At 39.8% G+C, this 18,322-nt stretch overlaps 2 long non-coding RNA genes across 7 annotated transcripts in view; both read left to right on the top strand.

Moving 5' to 3' along the window:
• LOC121061303 overlaps nucleotides 1-18,322 on the top strand; it is a 77,666-nt gene that overhangs the window by 16,753 nt on the left and 42,591 nt on the right. The window lies entirely within an intron of this gene.
• Nucleotides 15,144-16,630, top strand: LOC121061304. Its single transcript, XR_005815037.1, has 3 exons — nucleotides 15,144-15,385; nucleotides 15,463-15,578; nucleotides 15,906-16,630. It is a non-coding gene; the product is annotated as an uncharacterized LOC121061304 (long non-coding RNA).

The following is an 18,322-nucleotide window of genomic DNA, read 5'->3' as shown; positions in this document are numbered from 1 at the left end:
GAAATGGCCTCAAGTTGTGCCAGGAGAGGTTTGCTTTGGATATTGGAAGAAATTTCTTCACTGAAAGGATCATGAAGCATTGGAACAGCCTGCACAGGGAAGTGGTTGAGCCACCATCTCTGGAGGTATTCAGAAGATGTGTAGATGTGGCACTCAGGGGCATGATTCAGTGGTAGATTTGGTAGTGCTAGGTTAACGGTTGGATGTGATGATCTTAGAGGTCTTTTCCAACATAAATGATGAAAGTACTATGTTGTCTATGAAAGTACTTGTTAATACAAAGGAATGCTTAAGAAGATGTGTATTTATGACACAGTGCCATAGGTCACAAATAGTCATGTTTCAGACAAGTGCACAGACAAATGCACTTCAGTCTCTTATTAACATCTCTCTAATATGTTGCTTCTTTGGAAAGATTCCCTTGATATGTAGATTTCGGCCAGGACTGATGAAGATGTATAAAGTGCTCTTAGGAAATGAGGTAACACCTTTGTCATGAATGAGAGCAGAGGTGTCTGTGAGAGAAGTGGTCTATGATGATAACGTTATCGCACTTTACACTTTATTGCATGTTACAGAATATATGCAGATAAGCCCTTTGCATTATACACAATAAAGAGAAGACACCCTGAAATGCATCACAAAAATATTTCTGTTGTGTATTCTGTGAGGAAGAATAGTATCTAGTGAATGTAAAGTATATATACCAAAGTATATATACCATTATGTGTACCATTTTATACAACAAAATTGTGTTTGACCTCTTAAAAAGAAAGGAATTCAGTGCCATCCAAACATTTTTCTGCGGGCAGGGCCTAACGTTCTCCAAAAGAGTATTCTGAGTGATTTTAACATTCTTTTTTCATTCATCTGCTTGTACAATACACTCAGGCAATTTTTCTGAAAATAAGAATAAAGAAATTGATACTTCAGACTCACCTTTCTGTCTCATAGATGTGCTTACAGTATGTCCACAGTTCAGAAAATGGTGACAGGTCCTGACAGGAAAGACATGATGTCTCTAAGCAACACCTTTGTGCTAGCTTACAAACTATAGTTAAACAATGCATGGGAAATTTCTTGGAAAATTCCCGTGATTTCTTGGCATAGATATGGGAGAGCTTGTTTTTGTTGTTGTTGTTGTTGTTTTTTATAATTCATGTTGGTGTAAAAAGTTTCTATACAGCTCAAATAAAAGCACAATATTCTTTTAAGATTCACAGTTGCTATACAATCTTAGGAACTGCATTTGCGTAATATGATGTAAGAACTAATGCGAATTTTGATATGATGTTCATAATGGTAGTAGCATAAAATAATCAATTCTGTATGTAATTTTTCCTTTTTGACATGACAAAATTACTTGATTCATTGATTCTAGATTCTATAATCCAGTCTCTTATCTATTCTTGTAATGTCCTGTAATTCAAACATTCCTAGGTAACATGCTGCAAATAGTGGAAATAGTCGGAGTTAAAAGGAAGTGTTGAAACCTGTCTGTTTTTATATTTACTATGATTTGAAATAAGGAAAACAGACTAGACGTGCTTTAAATGCAAGCAGACTACTACAGAAGGTCAGAGATGCTTCTGATACATAGCAGGTGCTCATATAGCCTTTTGAATCCTCTGGGATTATGTATGAAATTGCATGGATTTATGTAAGAAATATTCATAGCTGATCTGTGAAAACTTTTGTATTTCTGGGTTCTTCACCTTAGTACATTTGGTTGTAGGCAAAAGTTGTGTGTGTCATTGAATTGGTGTCAAGAAGTGCTGATAAAATAAGGCTACTGCTGTTCTGCCACAATAACTTGGAAACTGTTCTTTAGTTTAAATGACGACAATACTTCCCAGCTGGTGGAAGTGGTTTGACAACTAGAGGTTCACATTTTGTCTGGAAACTCTAATTCCATTTCCTTCAAAAGTTGGATTTGTACTCTTGGAAAAGAAATTATAAGTTGTTGTGCTCTGTGTTTCTCAAAGCTTGAAGATGTTTTTAGAAAAAAATAAATAAATCTCAACTTCTAGACATAACTACATCTCCAAATATGACACACATAACAGAATATGATATGTATCTATGCTGTTTTTCCCTAACTATGGTTATTCCTAGCATTTTTCCCAAAACATTTTTGTAACCACTGCAAATGAAGGAGGGAACTGAATGTGCCTAAAACAATATTTTTGATCCGCTATGGCATTTAACTGTCTCTAATATGCCTGCTATTGCACAGAAAAAGGAAGTATTTACAGCTGTGCACTTTTTTTGTTGTTGTTTTCAATTTTATAATTGGAAACATCACCTAGTATAACTGTGGCAAGACTGATTTGCGTGAGACTTCATGTATTAATGGCATTGAGCACCATAAGACAATGCTCAACAGACATATCTGAAAAAAGACAACAAAGTCATTTGATGGTACTGAGACTACTACTCCCACCAGAAGTACTCCTCTATGGGTTAACGTCTTTTCTGACAGATTCATGGGCCTTACTTCATTTGGCAAGCAAGAATTAGCTGGCAATCATAGGTTTCAAAATGAGTATGAAAGAGAATCCAAAAAAACTAACAATCCTTACCTTTGACAGTATATAACATAAAATGAGCACTTTTGCATCCAAGTACTACAGTTGGTGAATGATGTGCTGCAGATCCCTGGCCAGTGCTATTTTGAATTAAATAACAGCAGAATACATAATGAATCAGGAATCAGTCTTTCATTTTGCTCTTCTTGAAACACCCAGACACTGTTTCCTTGTTTATGGATATGAAGTGTTCAACATATTTTTTCCATATATATGTTGACACCTGTATTACCTTGGTCACTACATCTTACTTTAAGAATGTCTGCTAAACTCTGTACTTCAAGAAGAAGGAAACAGAGCTTTTTCTGTCATAATTTGTCCTTCTCATTAGGGAAAAAAAAAAAGCCTATAACAGAGATTTAGTTTAAGAATTCAGGTTCACAGCAGCACAGAGATGCTGACAAGAAGTGAATGCTGCAGCATCAATGCTTGCTTAAGTACAGCACTGAGATATAGTGGTATTTATAAGATACATTCTCAGTATTGCAGAACTGTGTAGTCCAAGTCATGAAAGCATCTGGAACTAAAAGAAAGGAAATGATATTGTGCTGAGAATATAACAGAGCCCATTCTTTCATTAAAAAGTTTTTGAATGGATGAATGGGTGCTCAAAAATAGAAAATAACTAAGTAAGTAAGGAGAGCCAGGTTCTTAATATTGATAATTGAGATCAACATTTTTAAAAGTGTAGACTTGGAAGTACGGGGCCTGGCCTTGCAATCTTTCTCAAGAGGAAAGTTTTCTTGGCTATAATAACAGTGCTCAACAGAGTAAATGTACTGAGACCAAGCTTTGCTCTCACACAGACTTTGTGCATGAAAGTTTTACCACCAGTGACTGGCTAACATTGGATTTTGCTTTAGCAGTAGCTGTGGAGGATGCTGGAATTCAGCCATACTTGTGTCTGACTCTGAAAAAAGGGGTGGGAGAAAGGGAGTCCTGTTGCCTAAAAAGCAGAACATCTGCTGGAGTTATTAACAGTTTTTTGGCCAAGTTAAGCAGCAGGGCACCTTGTGGTTGATGGATTCTTCCCCAAGCAATTCAAAACAATGCAGTTAAAGCAAATTTCTCATTTCCAGAGAAGCAACCTAATGAGGCAAAAACTGTTTTTAAAAATGGTGTATCTTTGCCATCACTTCCCAGTGGTAATAACCCTTAAGCTACTTGCAGCTGCTTGGCTAGACAGGGTTTTTATAGCTCCACTTACATTATTTAAAATATTTCCACAAGTGATCCATTCGTAGATAGTGACAAATCTTTCAAATGGCTCGTTTCACCTTTTTCAGCCACCAGAAAGATATGTGGGCTTAGAAACACAATTTCTTGACAAGCTCTGGGAGCAAATTCAAAGCTGACCAGAGTTGATATGTTCCCATTCTGAGTGACCGGTTTAAGGTTTCTCCTGCAGAGTGATTTAAATTGAGCTGGCAAGCTGTAGATAAAAACAAGCAGACTTTCTTCTTATTTCCATTGTTTCAGACAGACTGGGTGGTGCTTGGAGGAAGATGCATGTACAAACAAGCTCTAAGGTAAAATACTGGCAGGTCTGCAAGTGCCATAAATTGGGCATGCATCATGCTGAAGTGCCTCCTCAGCAGAGAAAAACAATCCTTGTAGATGCTGATCTCAGAGATGTTACACAAAGTGGCTAAGGGTTTTGAAAGGAAAAGTGATTCAGGTGTTGGACTTGTTATGCTTTCTCTAAAGATCAGTCTGTACCCCATGAAAATGAAAGAAGATATGGTAACTTGGATTTCAATAGGGAAAATATGCTCTTAGGGTTGGGTTAATTAAAACATGATAGCTGAATTTAGCTGAGACACAGCTATTTCTCCTTGTGTAGAAGCTCTTCATCACTCCTGGGATGAGTTTTCCATAGCCCTCAGATTTACAAGAGGTTATTCTTCTTCCAGTGTTGAAAAGTGAGCATTTACTTCATGTGCCATTCATTTTTTTCTTTTGTGAACTTTCCTTCTAAAAAGTATATCCAATTTACAATGTCTCTCTAATTTTGATGAATTATAACTCTCCATGCTATACCTTGTTTTATATGGTATATCATTAACTTTTGTGAATCTTCAGCCATAATACAGATTATGTTCAGTAGTGAAATTTCACTCACTGTTTGGGATAAATATTATGCTAACTAGTTTGTTTGTTTATTTTTTCCCTTTAATTTGTATTAAATAAGCAGGTATTGCCCTAGCTTTGCAGGTTGGCAGTCAGGACAGAATAGCTAATTCTGGTAATGTGAAATAATATAGGCACCTAGAAACTGAGTGAGAGCATGCAGTCCTCAGGGGTCATGTTCCTCAGGGGTCAGTATTGGGACTGGCACTATTTAACATAGAGTCATCATTTTCATTCTTAAGCGCAGCTCGTGGTCCAGGAAATAGCCACTTCTTTTTGTTTTGTTTTGTTTTGCAACAGCACTTGCCCAGCAAAAAGAAACTGGGCACTGGGCTTCTTGTTTTTTTGGCTTTCTCCGAAAGTTCAAAATCACAGCACCCAGAGTAAACAAGTTCAAATTAACGCAGCTTGCTTCCAGGCCAGTGCATGCATGCTGTAGAACAGGCCTGGCATGGCAGCACTTTTTAGAGCTCAGCTAGGCTGGATGCTGTTCGTAGGCCTGCAGCAACACTCTGCCTTTCCAGTGGTGCTCAGATGCCGTAGCAACTCTCACTTTATAAACAGAGCTACACAAAACCCCCGAAACACCCAGCTGCCCAGAGCTACTGAAGCTTTGCAAATTCTGATAAACATTAGGGGTTTCACTAAGCCTGATGTGGGCAACTGCAATTCCAGTGACTTCAGAGAAGCTTGTCCCACTGTCACTTCCACTGACATTATTACTTCAATGTCTCTGAAATAATTCCCATCAAGTGCAAATTACTTCAAGAGGGGCTATTGGGTAGAACTTAATGGCACAAGTTAAACCTACTTGTCATGTCTATGATAAGTGAACTGAAGACAGGAAATCTATCTAATTTTACTGTTTTATTAAGATGTGAAAGTTGGTAATGGCTCCACACAGGTAAAACCCTACTTTCTTTAAAAAAACTTTCATTAGAATATTCTGTCCAGGAAAGCAAGAGCAGGACATATTAGAAAAGTGAATTTCAAGCAATTTACATGTGTTTATTGCAAAAGCAAGTTGTCTTACTACATAGAGAGAGAAGAGGCATTACCCTTTATTTTGAAAATATAACTTGATAACCGTGGAAAGCGTGGGACTATCAAAGGACACACTGAAAGGACTCATGCACTTGCCAGATAAACCAGAGTTAGGATTATCTGCTAGTGGGCAGCTACCGATATAAAGTGTTTTTACTGGTTCTGGCTGGAATGGAGATAATTTTCTTCATAGCAGCTGGTGTAGTGCTGTGGTTTAGATTTCTGACCAAAACAATGGTGATAACAAACCAATGTTTTAGCTACTGCTGAATGGTATTTACACAGTGCCAAAGCCTTCTGTTTCTTCCTCTGCTCCCCAAGTGAATAGATTGTGGGCATGCATGAGTTTGTAAGGGTACGCAACCAGGCAAATGACCCAAACAAACCAAAGAGATATTCTGTGCTATAAAATGTCACGCTCAGCAAGAGAATGGAAGGGGGGGTAGTTTAGGTATGTTCCCATCTTTTGCTTGGGATCCGGTGAGACATTGGTCTACACATGGGGGGTGGTGAACAATTGTCTTTGTATGATTTCTGGTTTCTTTCTTTGTTCTCTTACTTCTTCTTCAGCTGTTAAACTATTTTTATCTCAATTCATGAGTTTTCTCACTTTAATCTTCCTTTTCCCCTGTCCTTCTGGGGTTTGGGAGGAAGACTGAGTGAGCAGCTGTGTGGTGCTTAGCTGCCTACTGGAGTTAGCCCGCAAAAGCATTAGAGCATTACATGAACATAATTCCTGTAGGTATCCATTTTCAGGGCAGCACTTTAGGTGTGTGTTTAAAACCCATGAAATAATGGAATTGAAATGTGTGCTGTGTACTTTTTGAGGATCAAAGTTTTGTGCTATAAAGCGCTTGCAAGCAGGGAACATTGAACAGGTGCAGAGATTCCCCAGATCGTCTGGAGATTGCTGTGAAGGGAGGCAACAGCACTGAATTCCTCCAGTCCTTGGCTTGTCTTCCTTGTCTTTCAGTAGTTGATGGTGTTGACTGACGAGACAGCCTTTAAACTGTATTGACCTTGACAGGGCATCTGTCAAGAGGGATGAGGACTGCTAACAGCATTTTGCTTGCTTGTTTCAAATCCCTTGTGCTCTTTCCCACTTTAAAAACAGAAATAAAATATGTCGTCCATGTGTGATTTTCATGTCTCATGGAAGGGTTGCATTTTTTTGTAAGAGAAAAATGTGGGGAAAACTGTAACGGCCATCATTTTGATTATCAAGTACTCAAAATATTTGACTATTTGGGGGAAAATCATTTTTGGAGGGAAGTGCAATACTCACAAAAAGCTGTTTAAGGAAATATCATTTATGTGCTGTTGACACCCCAAGGTCCTGTAATAAGAAGCTGCTCTTGTATGCTTTCCTTGAAGTCAGTACAGCAGCACTCTGCACAATCCAACCTCAGGATGAAGTCTCATATTTGTTAAAGATTAAATGCGGGAAAACATACCGTACTGGGTCTGACTGGGATGGAGTTAATTTTCTTCCAGACTGTGCTGTGTTTTGGATTTGTAACTTAAACAGTGCTGATAACACACCAGTGTTCTGGCATTGCTGAGCAGTGCTTGTACAGTGTCACAGCTTCTCTTTTTCCACCTCTGCCTCCCTTGGTGATGCACAAGAAACCACTTTCTCTTACCTGAAAGATACATCTCCTTCTGTGCCGTCCTATGTCAGCTGAGTTCGGCTGAGGAACTCGGGTTCACTCTGCTCCAGTTCTTAAGAGATGGAGATGGTGACAGAGTTTTCAACTTTAGTCTCATTTCATTACAAAATCATAGAATCACAGAATATCCAAAGTTGGAGGGGGCCTGCAAGGTTCATTGAGTCCAAATCCTGACTCCCCACAAGACCACCCACAAATCAAACCATATTTCTGAGCATTGTCCAAACACTCCTTGAACTCCAGCAGGCTCAGAGCTGTGACCACTTCCCTGGGGAACCTGTTCCAGTGCCTGACCACCCTCTCAATAGATTTCCATGTCACTGTGGCCTGCAAGTCTATAAAATCCATGCTGATATAAAAACTCAGAAGAGCAGCTTCAAATCCTCTCCATTGAAAGAAAAACTGGAAATCTGTGTGTTTCTGTTGTTGTTGTTTTTCCTAATGAAGACACACATACTTATAGAAGTGATGGATCTGGCACTCTGAAAAGACATAAGCATGTGTTTAACTGTAAGTACATTCTTAAATCCCCCAGCACTCAGTGAGAACTAAAGCGTGTGCTTGTTTGAGCTGAGGTCATTATATCTAACAGCTGTGAAGAAAGCTGATGATGCAACAGAAACTGAGAAGACAATAGCTTTAAGGATGTCATCTTAAAAATGATATTTTGCTCCTTGCTATGATTATAAGTGCTATGACAGAAGAGGACGTGTCTTTCCAGGAGACTGACTGACTGACTGATTGATTGATTGATTGATTGATTTTTGTTAAGCATTGGGCAGGAAGGAGATGTGGAGAATCACAATACAAATGTTTCCTGTGTTTCTTGGGTATTTCAGTCAATGTTGATGGGCAGGGTTAGCCTGAGTAACATTAACATAAGACAGTCCACTGGAAGAATTTGAATTAACAGGCAAGGGAGTTAATTTATGTCAGACTTCTTCAGGGCTTCCAAGTAATGTTACATACTTGTGAACATTGTACAACTAAAACGAGGTGCTTTTTCCTCCACGCAAGGTAAGAAATACTGGAAGAACAAGATGAAGAACACTTGTTGCCATCATTGCTTGAGGTGTAACTGAAGAAAAACTGGCTTCAGGCACTGAAGCTGGCACTGGAAAGGGTATAGCATCATGCACTTTGAGTTACGATACATCCATGGTATGAATTAAGCATAGACTTCATTGTACTTTTTGCCTGGACATGCTCAGTAACTGTGTTTTATTTATAAGTTAGTGCTAAGGTGCCAATTTAGACTAACCTCTACAATTCTCAAACAACAACAACAACAAAAATGAGCTTGCACCAAGCTTTAGCCTGGGTGAGGCTGTTTCCTTTACATGACCTGGAAGGATGGAACATGTTCATACTGCAGACCAGTGCACATACGGCTGCACAAAGCTTTAATCATTCAGACAACAGTGTGGGTGTCTTGGAGTCTGAGTTTTTGCCAGGCTGACGAATGGCATTGTTCCTGGAAAGAGAATGGGTACTGGGAGCCAGCTGCCCAAGTCTGCTGTCCAGCCTGTTTTTAATTCCAGGGTGGGCCAAGAATGGGCCTGCCTCATGGGCATGCCCTTCCCAACTGCCTCCATCTGTGCAATGTCCTCCCATCCTCTGGATCAGGACATTACCTGGCTGTTGCCTTGTGGTTTTTAATTTAATCGCTGCTTCTTACTCCTTAGTCATTATGGCATCATACAGTGTAAAATGTCAAGACAGCATTGGAATACACACCATGAATAATAAGATACTTTTTGTTTTTTATGGTAATTATATAAATCTTTTCTGATGATCTCCTTTCTATTATTACACATTACAGAGTGTCCTGTCATTACCTTATGCCTCTTACATATAAAAATGTAGCATGTTGGATCAGACATGACTCTGACAGTGTGACAAGTGCCTTTGTCACAGTTACTTCTGTATTTACACCACCCACAAGGTGACATGTTCTGATAAATGAACTATGCGATGCTAGACTTTCTATCAGCACACATGCTTGAGAATCTATGGTACGGTTGCTTTGGGTATTACAGCAGTTCATACAGAACGTACTGTATTAACTTTATACCATATCCACAGTGAGGAAGGAGAATATAGATATGTGCTGAATATTATTACCAATATTTATAGTGATTTAGTACATTTAGATTTAGATGCATTTAGTACATTTACATTTAGATTTACATTTTAGATTTAGTTTTTATAATACATTGCTTGTGCTTCATTTGTTTATTCCTAAAATGCAGGTTACAGTAAAGATAACAAATGAAAGTTCAAAATGTTTGAAGGTAACAGTTTAAGTTGCATTACCATTACCGACAAAGTACTCAGAAAATACACGTATTTATGGTAAACAGAAGGATGAATCTTTTTTCCCCACATGGGCAAACTATGATAAGTTTTCTTTCTGTTTCAATTCCAGCTCCATTTTCTACCACCTGCGTTGGCTCTGTCATCATTGTATTATATCTTTTTTTCTACTATTCTGTTGATGGCCTTATTAATTGATTATTTCATCTGGCCTGACTTTTCAAATGTTAGATGAGTGGTGATATTTGTCTGGACTCACAGTAAATGGGCTCTGCACAATCACTCAGAATGCTTTGTCACGTCTCTATGTACCTCTTGGAGAGCAACCTTGTAGAACTACCTTCTGTCTGATTTAATTGTTCCCATCATTCTCCCCTCCATCAACACTTGATAAAGAACTGAAAAAAAAAACCACAACTTTTTATTCATTTAATTAATATTTTAATCTGTGCAAGACACAGGGACTTGGGTAAGGATTTCCATGTGCAGAACACCAAACCGATGCTGTGTCAACACACAGTTCAAACACACTCACACACCACTCTGAGTGAGTTTGAACTCATGCTGGAAATGGACAAAGAACACTTTCCCCCTCTCAGATAAATCATAATAAACATGTGGCAACCCCTTTTAAAGAAGCTGTGTTACTACCTTTAGGTACACATTGTCTTAATATAGTATTGAAAGCAGTGCTTTAGTCATGGAAGTATCACAGAGCTGTTAAAATTGAATTGGATTATTTCCTTCAGCCTATGAAGAAGGAGTCACAGCTGGAACTTACATGTCCCATAGGCTGTCATTAAGATGAGGACCATAGAATAAGAGGAAAATTATTTCATTTCCAAAATGCACAGATATAATTGTCATTATTTTTGTAAGCTGAACCAAGAGTTGTGCTTGTATCAACTGAACTCTGTGGTACAAGTGGAGAAGGCCAACTTAGCATTTGTCTGTAACTTTCCATTAAAGGGAGACTGAGACTCCCTGGCCATTAGTTGATCAAAATTTCATTATAAAGGAAAAATGTCCCAGGTGATAACTGCTGCATCTTTTTGCAGGGCAAGTTGATTCATACAAATCATTCATGTACTGTTGGATTGAAATACATTGTACAACGTGATTTTAGTTGCCAAGATCTTCTTTGAAGCCTTAAAATGATAATACATAGGAGGAGTAAAAACAAGTATAAAGATTTTGCTATAGGTGGGAATCAATCAGCAATACTCATTGCATGCTCTAAGCTTATTGCAGGGACTGACAGGATATGAGCTAGCATCTGAAGAGAGAAGCTAAAATAGTTGTTTCAAATACAATCTAAACCATGAAAATGGACCTGGAGGTCTGGGCCAGATTACCTCTTCAGAGTAAGGTATCCCATATGAACAATACAGCCATAAATAAACTAACAACATTTGGGAGATTCAGAGTAGATGGGAAAATAAAATGTACAGTGATGACATATTAATGGTCTCACATTTTATGGACCTCCAACACTACTTACTTGATTTACATATATACATATATATTTATGCAGGAGTATGGAATCTGATGGAAAATAATAAAGACTATTAGAATGCAGCTCCTTCTGTGTCAGAGAGAAGGAAGTATTAATCAGAGCTACACAATAACTGCAAACAGCTGAGAATACCCATAAATATCACTGAGAAGCAGAGCTTTCTATGCAACACCAGAGGCATATTGAAATGACAAAATGGAGGAATAATTACTAAACTGGTGATGACCATTGCTGTTCAGCACGTTTTGCATAGCAATGAGTATTCTGAGTGCCCTCACCTACTCCAGCTACCTGTGCAAGTTGTCGAGAATGAATAAAATTGCAGGTAAGTGGAAGTCAGATGGCAAAAATGTTTGGCTAAGGACTTGTATTCTTTTCATTGCTGGAAATAGCATTTACTCAAAGGGACAGACAAGGCCTTAATTCATAAAGGGCACTTTGCAATGAAAGCATAGGTGATTATTTGTTTGTTGTGGAAACAACGTATGGATGAAGTCACTCAGGCCACCTTGCATAGGTGTTGGAGATGAGAGTGTGTGACATGTCACTGAGAGCCCACACAGTTTTGGAAGTAATGTGGCAGAGGGAATAACCTGCAGCGCAAGATGTGTTCCATTCTGAATTTGAAATAAAAAGGCATGGAAGTGCTTATCATGAAAGGAACAAGAAAATCACATTTGTGACCTTTTTTTTAGATATTAGTGCTGCATTTCCTTCAAGAACAATTTATACACAGCCTCTATCAAATGTTTTTAAAGCCCTTACACTATATGGCACTCCACAGATGGACTTTTGAAATGAACTCTTCCTTCTTTGGTTCTCCATAACTACAGCACACTTTCAAATAAGGAAGCTGAGAGCATCCCCTTTTGTTCACAAGGTCCATGTTGCTCACTGTGGTCAGCTGCACAGTCCAAAGAGAGTTCCTGAGAAGACTATGCTTTAAGGCATGGATTCTTAGTTATAGAAGGTGTGTTTTAAGAGACTGTTATTAGCAATGACACCAGCAGGAGCTTGTGGCAAAATAGGAAGTGACACTTTAAGACATCATAAATGATAGATTCTCCCTCTGTTTTAAAATTAGCTTGGATTTCTATGCAAATATATCAGATCTCTGGCATTGATTTGTATTTACATCATATCTGTCCAAAATATATTCTTTCTGTAATTTTGACTTTGTGGGGCTCAGAAGTAACAGAATTAAAAGATCATGCCACTGCATGGGGAGTATGTTAATATATTCCTTCTAATAATTTCTTTTCAGACTAGACTTATGCCATTGAGATAATTTAATTCAAGGCTAAGGCCTGGTGTGTCTAGCAGGAATCAGCTAAAATGACTGAGCTTAACTCTACCCAGCTAAGCAAAGATCTTTGTAATTTTCCTGTCTTTATGGAAAATCTTGTGATTAAATTCTGGCTGTTAGACTCATGAGAACCACAGAGTAAGGGCACCAGAAAAAGGTCACACACACATTATTATGAATAAGAACTCCTTTCAGGTTAACTCTCCCCATATACTGGCACAATAACATTATATAACACATGAAGACACCAAAATATGAAAAATTAGAATAAGCTGGCTCTCCCATTAATATCTAAGACATAAAGAAATTCATGTAAATTAGACAGTCCAAAGCATACACAGGTGTGTGGTCATATGCATGAGCTCACATATATGGGAGCAAATAATGTGGCTGAGAGGTAGAAAGTATACCTTGGAAGATTCATTTTCCATAAAGACTTGGTTCATTTTTGATAGACACTAAAATATTTGTCCAGTGAACAACCTGACATTTCTCTTGGCATTGAAGGTGCCCTTCTTTTGCTCATGAAAAAGTTGTCCTGTTTATTCATTTATTTCTGACACAGGCAAAAATTCAAGTTATAGCTTCCACTCTATTTTCCTGGCTAGTCATTCAAGACAGATTCCCCTAATGATACATTAAATTATTTGGCATTATTTCTTTACTGTTACTCCACCATTGCCTCATATTTTGTATAGGTAGTGTATGAAAAACGCTAGTGATATCGCTGTTCTGCACTGGCAAACAGATAAAATGGAGAGAAAGAGGCTGATCATTTTGTCAGTTCCCATTGTAATCCTAACATGGTATCAGAGTAAAAGTAATATAACTGTTTTTTGTGGATATTCACATTAACCAGCCTATGAGTTTACCTTGGAAGTATACAGACGGATTCTAATAGTGACTACATACTGGTTTTGTAACATCTAAGTTTTTTGAAGTACACTCTCCTGGTAAATCAGGCACATATGTATTAATGCTACATCAATGAAATTGATTTGCACATGAACAGAAGACCAGCCTACATATCTGGAATGAACCATGAGAGATCCAGGTTGCTATACATACATCAAGGAGACAAACACTGAGGTAAGGTGTAAAAGCCAGAAGACTAACTTCCATGGTTAACTTCTCTTCTTCTCCACAATTACTCATAATATGGCCCAAATTAAATCTCAGGGAACAAGCATAAGTGCAATTCTGGAAAACAAAACAAAACAAAACAACAAAAAAAAAACTTTAGAGTTCACAAAGTTGTTGTTGAAAGCAAAGAAGTAGACAGATGAAGATGCTACAACATTCATGCTGGCTGAATTATAAACTCTTGAAATCCCTTCTGCCCTGTAAAAAAAAAAATCAAAGTCGGTATAATTTGGAATGGAGATACATATTTTTTAGATAACTAGATGATAACTAGATAGAGGTCTGGATTCCCTAAAGCATTAGGTGATATCGCTCCTCATGATCATGGCCATGTTTGCACTTGAAGAATGTTTCTTATGTTTCATAAGGCTTTGCCAGGCCTCAGAAAGCCCATAATTACATGTGAAACAGCCTAGGCTACTTTCTGCTGTGCAACCAGTTACCTGCTTTCAAACATGTTTTGGTTCAGATAAACACTGGAGAGCTGTGTCAGCACAGAGGTGCACAGAGCACTCCACTATCCTCTCAGCACTTTTGCTGGACATGTTCCTGTGCTGGGACGTACCTGCTCTCTCCAGCCGTATGGATCAGATAATCTCCATGTGACTGAGACAGGAGTCTGAACTGCCAGCCCCCAGCTAGGATGTTGCGTATTCCCACTCCCTGGCAGAGCAAAATAAATGTGGTTAAATTATTCTGATGGAGAGGGGAGGAGAGGAAATTTACTAAGCCGATTCAGCCCAATAGTTATCAGACCTAAGAAAAAAACTATTCACAAAACAGTTTTACAGACTATTGTTTTTTCTGCAGAAAAAAAAAAAAAATCACAGTCCTAACTGAAACAAGGAAACTGAAACACCAAATGTGTGCAGGCTAAAGATGACTTGTGTAAGGACAACTTAATGATGGGAGGGTTTAAAAGATAACTTTCTTCAGCTGACTATCCCATATCTTCTCCGTGGACAGCTGATCTGTGTGTAAAACAGCTCCCATATCACTAGCATTTACAGTCCAGTATTTCCAGGTAACTGCTGACTACTTCACAACCTTTTATTTCCAAGACAAACTGAACTGAAATTGGGGGCCTGTTTCAGAAGCAGCCTAGGCCTCTGTGTGGCAAAAGTACTAAAGGCTCACTACTTTTCCTAGTATGCATCAAACAACTCTTGTGTCAGATTAAAGCCTGATGATGTCCTAGTATCCAGAAGTGTTCCCTTTTTCTCTGTACAACTTTCAGTACAACTTTTTAATTAGAAACCTGTTTCAACCCTCTGGCATAATCAGTGTATGTGAGATTGCTGATTCTTCAAAAGGTGTTGCTGCAGCCCCCGGGATGACTGATAAAGGGGACAACTCGCATTCAGATAAAGCCATGGCTCTGACAGGCTTGAGTTGACAAGATTTTTCCAACCTTATAGAAGGTTCAAATGTAAATCTTCCTAAAATTTTCAAAGCTCTATAGCTACTAAAGTCAGAAAAATAGATCAGTTCTCAGGTAGGCCTTATTTCTTTCCTCCCTCCACTTCCCAGGTGTGATGACTGAATATGCTAGAGAAGATGGAGAAATGGGGGTGAAATTAAGAGGCTTTTCACTGGGTAAAGCTGTCTTCAGCTCCAGTGGAAGTAGACCCTGCTGTGTGAAAGGCCTGACTGCATTTCAGCTTGATTAAAGGTGGTTTTTTTGTTTGTTTGTTTGTTTGTTTTTTCTACGTGCTCATGCTTCCCCATGATAATGCTATTTATTTTTAGGAGCAGCTGAAAGGAAACGTCCCCAACCTTTACTACCAGAATGCAAGTCTAAATGCTGGATGCACAGAGCTGTTGGAAAGGAATCAAATTGCCAGTGGCCAAATGACCAAGCTGGGGTATGAACTGCAACAAATGAAATCAATTCACCAGAACCCAAATCCTGCACAGAGACAGGCAAAACACCAAGACAGGATGCCCACAGCATCAGAGCACAGGTTGCAGTGGCCATGAGCCAAGCTATACAGCATGTTCAGGGGCTCTGGGGTTGCAGACCAGCCAGCCTACACAATGCAAGTGCCACTTACCTATGCCAAAGATTCTCAAATTGTACCAGTAAATTCCCATTGTTGGTAGGTAAACCCGAGCAGGATCTTTTACTCAGTGATCAGTGTGGAAACACGCTTACGTCAGATGTTTTGCCCAAATGGTCTTCTCCTTTTTAGGTATGGATGCACTTATGACTTTATATAAATTTCATGAAAGGAGCATCAGGGCAACACAAAGTTCTTTCCTACTCAGCAGACAGAAGTAAGGTGAATTTGTCAGCCCTTCTAAACAACAGAGGCCCACAAATGTAAAAACCAGGCAAGTAATCATGGACAATGTGGCATGCATAACCCATCTGAGAGCCTTCTATGACGGAATGACTGGCTGGGTAGATGAGGGGAGAGTGGTGGCTGTTGTCTGCCTTCACTTCAGCAAGGTTTTTGACACCGTCTCCCACAACACCCTCATAGGTAAGCTCAGGAATTGTGTGTTAGGGGAGTGGACAGTGATGTGGATTGAGAACTGCTTGGATGGCAGACCTCAGAGGGTTGTGATCAGCGGCGCAGTCTGCTTGGAGGCCTGTAGCTAGCGGTGTCCCCAGGGGGTCAGTACTGGGTCCAGACCTGTTCAATTTACTTGTCAGTGGCCTGGATGAAGGGACAGACTGAACCCTCAGCATGTTTGATGATGACATAAAACTGTGAGGTGTGGTACACCAGAGAGGGCTGTGCTGCCATTCAGAGAGACCTGGACAGGTCAGAGAGCTGGGCCAAGAGGAACCTCATGAAGTTCAACAAGGGCAAGTGCAGGGTCCTGCACCTAGGGGAGAATAACCCCAAGCAACAGTACAGGCTGGGGGCTGACCTGCTGGAGAGCAACTCTGTGGAGAGGGACCTGGGCGTCCTGGTGAACGACAAGTTAACCATGAGCCAGCGAGGTGCCCTGGTGGCCAAGAAGGCTAATGCTGTCCTGGGGTGCATTAGGAGGAGGGTTGCCAGCAGGTCAGGGGAGGTGATCCTGCCCCTGATGAGGCCTCGCCTGAGTGCTGTGTCCAGCTCTGGGCTCCCCAGTGTAAGAGGGACATGGAGCTCCTGGAGAGAGTCCTGTGGAGGGCTATGAAGATGACTAGGGGAAGGGAGCACCTCTCTCATGAGAAAAGGCTGGGAGAGTTGGGCCTGTTCAGCCTGGGGAAGAGAAGGGTGAGATGGGAGCTTATCAATGTATAGAAATATCTTGAGGGAGGGTGTCAAGAGGATGGGGCCAGACTCTTTTTGGTGGTGCCCAGTGACAGGACAAGAGGCAATGAGCACCAGCTGAAACACAGGAGGTTCCATCTGACTATGGGGAAAAGTTTTTTTACTGTGAGGGCGACAGGCACTGGGACAGGTTGCCCAGAGGGGCTGTGAAGGCTCCTTTCCTTGAGATATTCAAACTGCCCTGGATGCTCTACATGCAATGTGTTCTAGGTGACCTTGCTTGAGCAGGGGGGTTGAACTGGGTGACCTCCAGAGGTCCCTTCCAACCTTAACCATTCTGTGATTCTGTGATTCTATGATTCTGGGATTAAAATTATCTCGTCTTGTGCGCTTGGAAGAACAAACATTTTATTATGGGGCAGATATAATTCAGACTTCATGCTGTCTCAGTCTTGGGAATTAACTGAGGAGAGGCTGTAAGTTGATGAATTATTTATTGTAGGGTTGGAACTTTAGGTGTGTGTGTATGTGTGTGTATGGAAAGCTGCAGTTCAGTGAGGACTGAGACTGAGAAGTTCATTTTCCACTACAGGGTGGACTGCATTTAGAGCAAAAGCAAGCGCTTCAGTGGCTAAGCCTCCAATCCCTGTTTCTTGTTTTATTCCCCCTTTTCACTCTCAAATACTCCCCATATGGCATCTCCACCCAGATCCTAGCACTCAAATACAAACTAAACCACATATTCCCCCGCGTCCATCTACAAAAGAATTTGTTCCATTGCAGTGGGAATCCACAACATTTATTACATCTCTGTCTAAAATGAACCTCAAAACAAGCATTTCATCCTGTCTCATGTAATCATCATAAGGTAGAAAATGAAGTTTCCAAAACCTAAAAGCATGCTGCAGAGAGCTGCAGGGCAGTGCATGTCTGTTTTCACTTTGATGTATGCTATGTTGTGTGTTTTTGTTTTTTTTAAAAAAGGGGGGTTGAGGGGTTGAGAGGGGCAAGATGCACAAGAGTGTCTTCCTTGAGATATTCTCTCTGTTGCTTAGCTCTTTAGATGATAGCGGGTTTTGAGAGATGGAAGAAATTATCTTCCTTGCTGCCTGGGAGAGGAATATGCTGAAGAGACACTGTAAGAACTTTGTTTAGCGCCGTGGATCGTTTCACATTCCCTCTTGCATCTTAATGAAGTAAGCATCACCTCAAGGATTGCAATGAAGATGTAACAACTTTAAGAGCATTGCTAGGATCAGCCAGTAAATGCCAGCTACTTTCTTTACTGACATGATCTGGGAAAATATGAGCTTTGTCTCAGACTAGCGAACTTTTTTTCACCTGACCCAGAAATATAGAGGTGTCCTGGGGAGCTGGCATTTATTGTAAGTGTTTAT

This window comes from Cygnus olor, chromosome Z (assembly GCF_009769625.2).
Source record: "Cygnus olor isolate bCygOlo1 chromosome Z, bCygOlo1.pri.v2, whole genome shotgun sequence".
In the NCBI taxonomy this organism is placed as follows: domain Eukaryota; kingdom Metazoa; phylum Chordata; class Aves; order Anseriformes; family Anatidae; genus Cygnus; species Cygnus olor.
Note: the sequence above shows the minus strand (reverse complement) of the source record. Positions and strands in the feature narration are given on the sequence as shown.